This window comes from Amblyomma mixtum, chromosome 8, assembly GCF_055824585.1.
Source record: "Amblyomma mixtum isolate Tamu chromosome 8, ASM5582458v1, whole genome shotgun sequence".
Classification (NCBI taxonomy): Eukaryota; Metazoa; Arthropoda; class Arachnida; order Ixodida; family Ixodidae; genus Amblyomma; species Amblyomma mixtum.
The window spans coordinates 17336903-17346405 of record NC_143019.1 but is presented as its reverse complement, the minus strand read 5'-3'; positions in this window follow the sequence as shown (position 1 = coordinate 17346405).

Sequence of the window (9503 nt, the reverse complement as noted above, 5' to 3'; positions counted from 1 at the left end):
CTTTCCTGTCTGGTCCTGCTGAAATGTTTACACCTCATGTGTTTGTGTGCAGTGCAATCTGCTTCACCCTCATGTAGCCGCTTGCAAGCTTTGTCCCTGCAGGGGCATCTGCAACATGCACATGTTGGTGAGTTGTGCCACCGCGGGCTCCTGAGCATCCATAGGGACATGCCCGCAGGGTGATGATGGTGAGAAGTGCGTCACCACAGACCCGAGCACCCACGTTTAGCCGTGCGTGGCAGTGCTGTGTCCGGGGAAAGGGGATCCTTGTGGTTGAGCCTATGACAAGTGTTTATACATTCAAGGCCCCTCATAGAAGGCAACACTCCGCTTTGACCCCAGCTTTCCATAGATAGCACCTCTGTCCTTACCTGGCAGGGAAAGATCGGCAGTTCCCTTTCTTGTCCTCCCCTATGTCCTTCACTTTCCTATCTTCTTTCTCACCACTGTCCTGTCTTCTCATTTCTCGGTTTTTCATTTTTCAGGGGTAGCTAGGGTTAAACTTGCGTGTTGTAGCTATCCCCAGTTGCCCCTTATTAAGATGGAAGCCTTTAATGCCTCATTGTTGTGAGCAGGAGTTGTTGACAGAAATGTCACGCTTTTCAGTCGGTCGAAATGGTCGTGACGTCACAGTGCACGAATTTCAAACAGCGCCAATTGCACTTTGGCTAAAAACCAAGGAACGGTTAACTAAACTCAGTCCCACTTTCTTGGAGCATCACTATATGATCCCTTTAATTGGTTGCATTGCAACCAATTAAAGGGATCATATAGTGATGCTCCAAGAAAGTTGGACTGAGTTTAGTTAATTGTTTAATTAACCAATTAGCATAATTAACCTTTCTAGTCAGACCAGATAAATAAATAAAACCGAGTAGAAAATTCACCAAGTTGAGGAATCGAACCAGGGTCTCCGGAATGCGAGACGAGCACACTAACCACTCCGCCATGCCAGCTCGATGGTTTGGAATGAGCAAAGGTGTGTCTAATGAATACGGTGTCTTCGTTCATTCCCATCTTCCTCCATTCTCGTTACAGCGAGGTTCAGGTGTCCACCGAGATATGCGAGACAGCTACATTTCTTTATCTTCAAAAACCAATTTACCGACGAGCAAGGCGTAGAGCCGAACGGGTGATGACGTTCTGTGGACTCCCTGGCAGTGTTGCAAGACGCTGTCGCATTCCACTCTTAGAGGCGAAGCTTAACATCTTAACCACACATCAGTGACACAAGCAGCAACACCGCACTTAAGGCTTTCGCCTCACCACACTTTAGGTCAACAAAGTGCCCCCCTGAATTTTTTTGGTTATAGCCAAGAAGCACAGCTGGTGAGGGCAAGTTCCTGCCCCGTCCCCTTCCCTTGCTGGCCTCCCTAGTGGGTGGCTGCTGCCGTGGCTGAGTAGAAAACTGTTTTGGCTACTTTCCTTTTTGCAACCAATGCACTCTGAAACGAGGGCGCACCGAAGTGACTGCAAATTTTAAAAAATAAAATGCAAAAAACTTTCCATAATCTCACGTGGTCCATAGCGAGCATGCAGACATAACCACATGACTGGTGTCATCCTCTCATGTAACAAGAAACTTAACTGAAAGCATCCGACAAGGCTACAAAATTCAGGGGGGCACTTTGTTGACCTAAAGTGCGGTGAGGCGAAAGCCTTAAGCGCGGTGTTGCTGCTTGTGTCACTGAAGTGTGGTTAAGATGTTAAGCTTCGAGTGGAACGCAGCAACGTCTTGCAACGCTGCCAGGGAGTCCACAGAACGCCATCGCCCGTTAAACTCCACGCTTTGCTCGTTGGTAATTTGGTTTTTGAGGATTATCTATCTCAAATACCTCGGTGGACACCTGAACCTCGCCGTAATGGGAAGGGAGGAAGATGGGAGTGAAAGAAGACACTGTATTCACTACACGCACCTTTGTTCATTCCAAACCAGCGAGCTGGCATGGCGGAGTGGTTAGCGTGCTCGTTTCGCACTCCGGAGACCCTGGTTCGATTCCCCAACTCGACCAATTTCCTACTCGGATTTATTTATCTGGTCTGACTATAACGGTTAATTAGGCTAATTGGTTAAGCAAGCAATTAACTAAACTCAGTCCTACGCACTTGGAGCATCACTATACCATCCCTTTAATTTGTTGCATGGTTACTAGCCAAAGTACAAATGGCCCTGTTGGAAATTCGCGCACTGTGACGTCATGACCATTTCGACCAATTGAAAAGCGTGACATTTCTGTCGACAAGTCCTGCTTACAACGATAAGGCATTAAAGGCTTCCGCCTTAAAATCAAGAAACTAGCAAATCGCAACTGCCTGTTGGAAGTCCTTTACAGTCATCAATAGGAGAAGTTGTCAGGAGTGACAGGTTCTGAGAAATACCAGTGACAATAAACCCGCACTGTTCATTGAATACTCAAGTACCTAACAAAAGAAGAACTCCTAGACGGACTTCAAGAACGAAACGTAACAAATGTGTACAAGATGAAAATAAAACACGGAAACACCAATCAAGCACATTGTTCCCACCTTTGCCTCTAGTATATTATATTCTGCGGAAGTAGGCTATAAAAGCTCAAACTCGGACCATATAAACCCAATCCACGTCAATGCTACAAATGCCAGAGGTATGGCCATGGTTCACAGATTTACCGGGGCCGACAGACCTGTGTGAAATGTGCTTCTCGCTACCAATCCGCTGAAAACTGGGTTGTTGAACCCCACCTTTGCGTAAAGTGTGAGGGCAGCCATCCCTGCTGGGAAGAAAAGAAAGAATTATCATACTAAAGGTCAAAGAGAAGATATAATTCAGGGAAGTGTGGAAACGACTTTCGTTGCAAAATCCAAGCTACTTTATCATGGTGCAGCAAAGCACAGCATCATAGCGGCCTTCAGCGCCTGCACAGCTCACACACATTGATCCTGGAGCAGGACTACCCTGGTGGCAGCAGCTAGCGCTGCGTCATCGCCCACAAAGCAGACTGCGCAGACCTCCAGGTCAGGAAGCCACAAGGCCTCTCCCCACACGGAAGGGCCCAACATGGAAACAACCATGCATACTGCACGGACGTCTCGCTTATTCGAGTGTGCAATGGACACAAGTCAAGGCAGTCTTCGTCCTGTGCCATCGACGTTGGAAGGATGGTGAACATCCTTAGATCGAAAAAAAAAAAGAGAGAGAAGCCCCGAATCAGGGCACTCGAAAACACAATCTAGGTTTTTTCACTACCCACTTAATACAAGATGGCTTTCATACATTAGAACTGCAGGGGACTCCTACATAACTAAAATGACATACAAGACATACTAGCCACACACTCACCTGTGGCCTTGTGTTTACAATAGACAAACTTAGGCTATAAACATGAAAACATTCTCAAACACTACTATAAGGTCTTCAATATGACCAAGACCAGGCGAGCTGATTTTCAGGTAGCGTTGCCATCATAGTCCAAAACGGAGTCGCAGCTCGAGAAAACAAGCTTAAAACTAGATTAGAATCTGTGGCCGCCGTCCTGCGCATGTTTAAAACAATTACAGTGTGTTGTGTATATATAGATTCGCATCTTAGAATAACTATCCATAACTTAGTGGACCTTTTAGACCGACTACCAGAACCGTTCTTGATGGTCAGAGATTTTTTAGCACCCACTCCAGCTTTTGGTTTAGTGACTGACACTAGAGGTCAACTTAATGTGGATTTTATACTCTAAAAACCTTTGCCTACTAAGCATTCGAAAACCAACTTATATTGTTCTCCTAGCTCAGAAAAAATGAGCTGTATAGATGTATCGTTTAGTTCATTGCCTATTTTTACGGATTTTAAATGGGACGTCTCAGGTAACCCATGTGGAAGCGACCATGTTCCTGTACTAATCAGCCTATCATCTTCACCCAAAGTCATCCCAACAAAACCATGATGTTGGAAGCTGCATTTAGCTGACTGATCAATGTTCCAAAAAAAACAAAAATCGTTTCAGATAGCCTCACTCTAGACAAACTTAACGAACCTTTCACAAACTGTACTGTTACTGCTACGTGCCAAGCTATTCGTGGGTCCTCTAGAGTAGTAAAAATCACAAGTATTGGTACAATAAAGCCTGAGCATTTGCCTCGCCAAATTCTTTGAAAATGTCCTGAATATAAAATTAACTTTCGTCCTTCAATCCCGTGAACTTCTTGATATCCATCAGTGTGGCTTTAAAAAAAGATGCTCCACTACAGATCACCTAGTTCATCTTGCAAATACTGTCCGAGAGGCATTTGTACACAAACAACATTGTCTTGCTGTCTTCTACAATTTGGAGAAGGCATATGACACAACCTAGAGATTCGGGATCCTTCAAGACTTAGCAGAGCTTGGCATCTATGGCAGAATGCTGAACTGCCTAAAAGGCTTTTTTTCTAACCGTTCATTAATGTCCCCCTAGGTTCAACCCCTTCGAAGAATTTTATTTGGGAAAATGGAGTACCTCAGGAGTGTATTTTAAGCACAACTCTCTTTGTGGTAAAAATGAACTCTTTTTAGTAAAATAATGCCAAGGTCCTTTATGTACTCAGCCTTGTAGACGATCTCCAGATAGCTTGCACATCGTCCAACATATCAACATACGAAAGACTAATACAATTAACAATAAATAAACTGGCAACATGGGCAGGCAAAAATGGTTTCCAGTTTTGTCCACAGAAAACAGTGGCCATTTTTTTCTCACTCAAACCAGGCTTACAGGCTGATCCGGCCATACACCTGAACGAAACAAGTTACCCGCTAAAAATGAAGACAAATTTCTAGGCACATATGACAGAAAACTCACTTTTCTGCCTCATATAAACGCATTGCAAAAGAAAGCTTCCCGATCACTCAACATACTCAAAAGTCCTCTCGCACAAACACTAGGGCTCTGACAGGTCTTCTACAAATTTATCGCTCTGTGGTGCAATCCTGCTTATATCATGGTTGCATATGGTTCAGCAAGGCCGTCTTACATGAAACGACTAGACTGTGTACACAACCTACAGCACGTCCCCATTAACAATCTGTATGTAGAAACCAATGAACCACCACTTGCAAAAAGAAGAAGCATGCTCACATGCTCATACATTCTAAAAATCCGTTCACTACCGAAACATATATCTGTCACCAAATAGTTAAAAAGTGGCCATCTAGAATACTATTTAGCAACAAGCTGCAAACTACCAGGTCACTGCTCTTGTGTTTTGAAGAGATGTGCCAAAATCTCGGCGTATTAAACACGTACATTACCTAGCATTGCACAAAGACGCGATCCACTGCCTCCATGGTACAATTTTCCTGCAATCAGCAATTTATTCACTCTGACACAGTTCCATAAAAATCAAAAGGCACAACAACATATAGTACAAGAATTTCTTGCACTTTAGGAAAAATGCAATGGTTTCACTGACTTTTATACTGATGGTTCAGAAACGGATGCTTACGTAGGAAAAACTGTAGTAATAGGGATAAGCCTTGGATGCTTATGCACCACTAACCCCAACACAACAGTGCTTGCAAGCTCTGAGTGCTTTTTAAAGCGATAGCCTTGCCTGGTCTCCTGTTGCTTTAACTGCATGATCGTCATCAGTCGTAACCAAAAGCTCGAGTAAATCTGCTGCAAAGAGAGAATGTCGCCGAGGTGTTCCTGAGATATAAGGACAATGTGAGCAAAGGGTCCGATAGGACTCTGTCGGAAAAATTGTTTCTGTGATCGCGGTGTGCAGCTGGGCTTGGGAATGGGTTCTGTTGTGACGACTGTGGTACAGAACCCCCTGTCACTTTCCCTAGCAGATGATAAAAAGTATGGGTCTCCTTATTTGGGTTCTCTTCAATCCTAAATATACGTCACAGCCTTTAATGATGGGAAGTGAACAGCATCTAGTAATGAAGCTTTATTGTGCCAGCCATAGTAAAACAGCTAGCCCAATTACATATTTCAACAGATTAAAATGTGTGCTCACATGCATGTTTTTCAGTTTTTGTTTGAGCACTGATTGTGCTGCTTTTCATTCATTATTCGTATTGGAACGAGACAAAGGGGCCCTGCATATGTATTCACTTTACACATTTAGTAAAATCTACTTGGACAGTTTACTTGTGGGAAAGGATCGGCTGAGAACTGGGTCAAATTATGAGTGACTCTCAATGTGCCATTTGGGCAGGGGGCTCTAATGACGACCATTGCATTTCTTGGAAAAATTTGTCGTCATGATGAGCACACCCGTCCTCTCTAATACACCCCTTAAATCCACCCTTGGCTGAAAAAGCGTGATCTGCCTGTACTCTCCCAGAGCTGATTTTTGGGCACTTCAGTTTACAGAATTCTCTGCACCTCTTCTCTCTTCTGACTGCCTAGCACAAACTAGGTGTTCCCGCTGAAAAGCAATAAAAGCAGGCAGTAAGTAATTGTAATGTAATAATGAAATGGTTTGCCCAGAGACCATCCCGTTCTTATTTCCGAATCCCTTTCCATGCGTTAGCATGAGTTGCCACGATTTAAAGGACCTGCAGTACCCCTTAAGTAATCCGCGATGCAGTGTATCTGTCACCACATTATCAAATGACGAACGCATGGCTCACTTCAAGTCCGCACTATTTGGGATTGAATTTTTTGGATAATGGAAGATTATGGGTCAAGGACTGTACTTTGTAACTGGTTCTAAACTGTGGTAGAGACCAAGTGTCAGTATATCGAGTGTTGACAGTACTAAAACAATGTTCAAGACCTGCAAGCTGTGCTAAGAAATTGCTCATAGCTGTGGAAGAAAAGTAGAATATTTGCAACAAACAAAATTCATAGATTTTGAAGCAAAACCTTCACTACGCTAGGTGAAGCCAAGGTCACCGTGTCTGTAGATTTCACCTTTATTTGACCTTCAGATAGAGCAAAGGAAAAGAGAGGTTCGTAACTGGCCCCCTGGGACAGTGGGCACCATTGTTGCGCTTTAAGCTATGAAATCGATGAAGAGTGGGAGCTTCGAAAGCAAAGGAAAGACACATAGTTGGCCCCATGGGCCTCAGTCGTGCTTTAAGCTATGTTGCGGTAGTGACAGATGTGTGCTGCATGCGTTGTGGTGGTAGTGGTGGAAACATTTATTTCCAAGCAATAAAGAGGGGGAGGGGGCAAACCCCCCCCCCCTCCTCACGTGCCACGAGGCAGCTCTTAGGGAGCTGCGCTTAAAGGGCAAAGAACAGCCCTTGGAGGGCGATCCGCTTCAAGTCATCGGTAATTATCCAGCGCTGGTCAGCAGGAGCTGAGTTGGCCAGGAGAGTCTCTCAGTATGACTCCGGCATGGTTGGGGTTGGAGGGTGTGGGAATGTAGGGCATGTGAGGAGGATGTGAATGAAGTCTCCCGGTTTCCTGCAGAGCTTACAGGAGGAAAGGTACTGATCGGGGTAGTGGGCATGAAGAATAGGGTAGGGATCAGTACTAGTCTGGAGTTGGCACCAGTGGGAGGCCTGGGTTAGAGTTAGGGAGGGAGGCAGCGATATGTAAACTATTACATAAACACGCGGGGTACCTCGGTACTGGGTAAGGATATCTCTGAAAGTAAGCAGACGCTCCCGGGATGGCGGAAGGGGTCTAACTCTGGCTCGGACAGTGAGACCTCGGGTGAGAGATTGGACCTCCTCGTCAGCCGGTAAGCCTGCGTGTGCGAGCGTCCAGATAAGGGTTATGGGGCTGTGGGATGCCAGAAGCGTAGAAGCCGAGCCACGGTGGAGCTATCAGGCCTTTGTCGAAATTGGAAAGGGTGGATTTTTAGTTAGAGAGAATTTTGGTGGCAGAGGTGGAGATGAGAGCGAGCGCAATGGCCACTTCCTCTGCAATTTTGGATGAGTCGTTGGTGATGGAGCCTGATGCGAGTAATCGGTCCTGAATGTTAGTGTTAGCGAGGACCATTTGGTAGCCCGATGAGTACGCTGCCATGTACACGTAGGCTACTTCGGAACTGTCGCCGTACGGCTTGTGCAGTGCTTTGGTGTGGACGCCATGCATACTCCGTCGTGCTCAGGGTTATGTTCTTAGGGATGGGAAGGATGATGAGATGAGAGCATAGGTCTGAAGGTAGGGGAACCCCCTTTAGAAGGATGGGTGATCGGGGCGATGCCTAACTAACAGACTAGAGAGCAGCTTGCTGCGGTGCCCAACAGGTTAGTCAGCTGCACTGTTAGAGTGGCTTCTTCCAGCTGCTCAAATGTGTTGTGGGTACCGAGTCTGAGGAGACGGGCAGTAGAGGAGCTGCCAGAAAGGTGAAGGGCGACCTTTGTGCAGCTCCTGAGGAGTGCAATGATGCGGTCTCGCTCCTTCTGCTTTAGAGGGAGGTAGGGGAATGAGTAAGCCATGCGACTCATGATGTAGTCTTGGGTGAGGCGGAGAGTGTTCCTCTCAAGCAGACCTGCGCGGTGGTTCGCCACGCACCAGATTAGATGAGTGACTTGCTGGCTTTGGGTCTGGAGAGCTTGGAGGGTGTCGTCGTGCACGCCGTTGGAGTGAAGAACGAGTGCCAGGATGCAAATCTAGGAGACAATGGCAATTAGGTGGTTCCGTAGCGTGAATGAGATTGGAGGGTTGGTGGGATCGTGCGGCTTGTTGCGATAGAGGAAGAGTTCTGATTTGGAAGAGAACCAGGCTAGGCTGCGCGTGTAAACATAGGAGTTCATGATGTTGAGAGCTGACTGTAGGCTGTCTTCAATGTTGGCATAACTTCCTCGATTGGCCCAGACAGCGATATTGTCAGCATAGAATCTGAAATTTATGTCGGGGACTTGGGCGATTTGACGGGGAACTTAGGGAATGGATATGTTGAAGAGGATAGGAGATTGCACAGGACCCTGAGGCGTTCCTCGTGCTCCCACTGAGACACTGGGGAGCCAGTCTGCGCCCAAGGTGAGTGTGGCTATGCGTTCAGAGAGGAAATCATGGACGTATTTGTACATGCATGGTGGTTTTGTACATGGTATTTGTACATGCTTGGAGGCCTTCTAATACAGCTGCATTGGTTAGTCAGGAGTTGGTCATGCTGGAGTTGGTCAGACCAACAAGCTTTGTCTGATATAGGGTCTAGAGTGCAAGCTGTCCGGGAGGTGTGGAACGAGTCCCACTTTGTGATGGTAGCACCACAAGAGGGTCTGCATATTTGGCCTGCTTGTAGGAGAATCTCGATAATGTAGTGATCAATACCCAGATTCACTTGAGTGTTACACCACGTAGAGTGCGGGAGGCGGTGGGTGAAGGTGAGGTTGGGAGCAGTGTCTGCGCAGACGCTGCTCCCGATGCAAGTAGGGGTGGTGGGGTCTGTGAGAAGGGAGAAGCCGGCCTGCTGAGCTGCGAGCCATACCCTGCACCCTTTGTAGATGTCGGCTGTGTAGCCCCAGGCCCTGTGTAGGGCATTGAAATCCTCTACAATTACGAGGAGGCATTTGTGTGTCGTGCTTGGCAAGTGTGAATAGTCAGTTGAAGTCGTGCGGCAGCCACTCTGGGTGCCTGTAT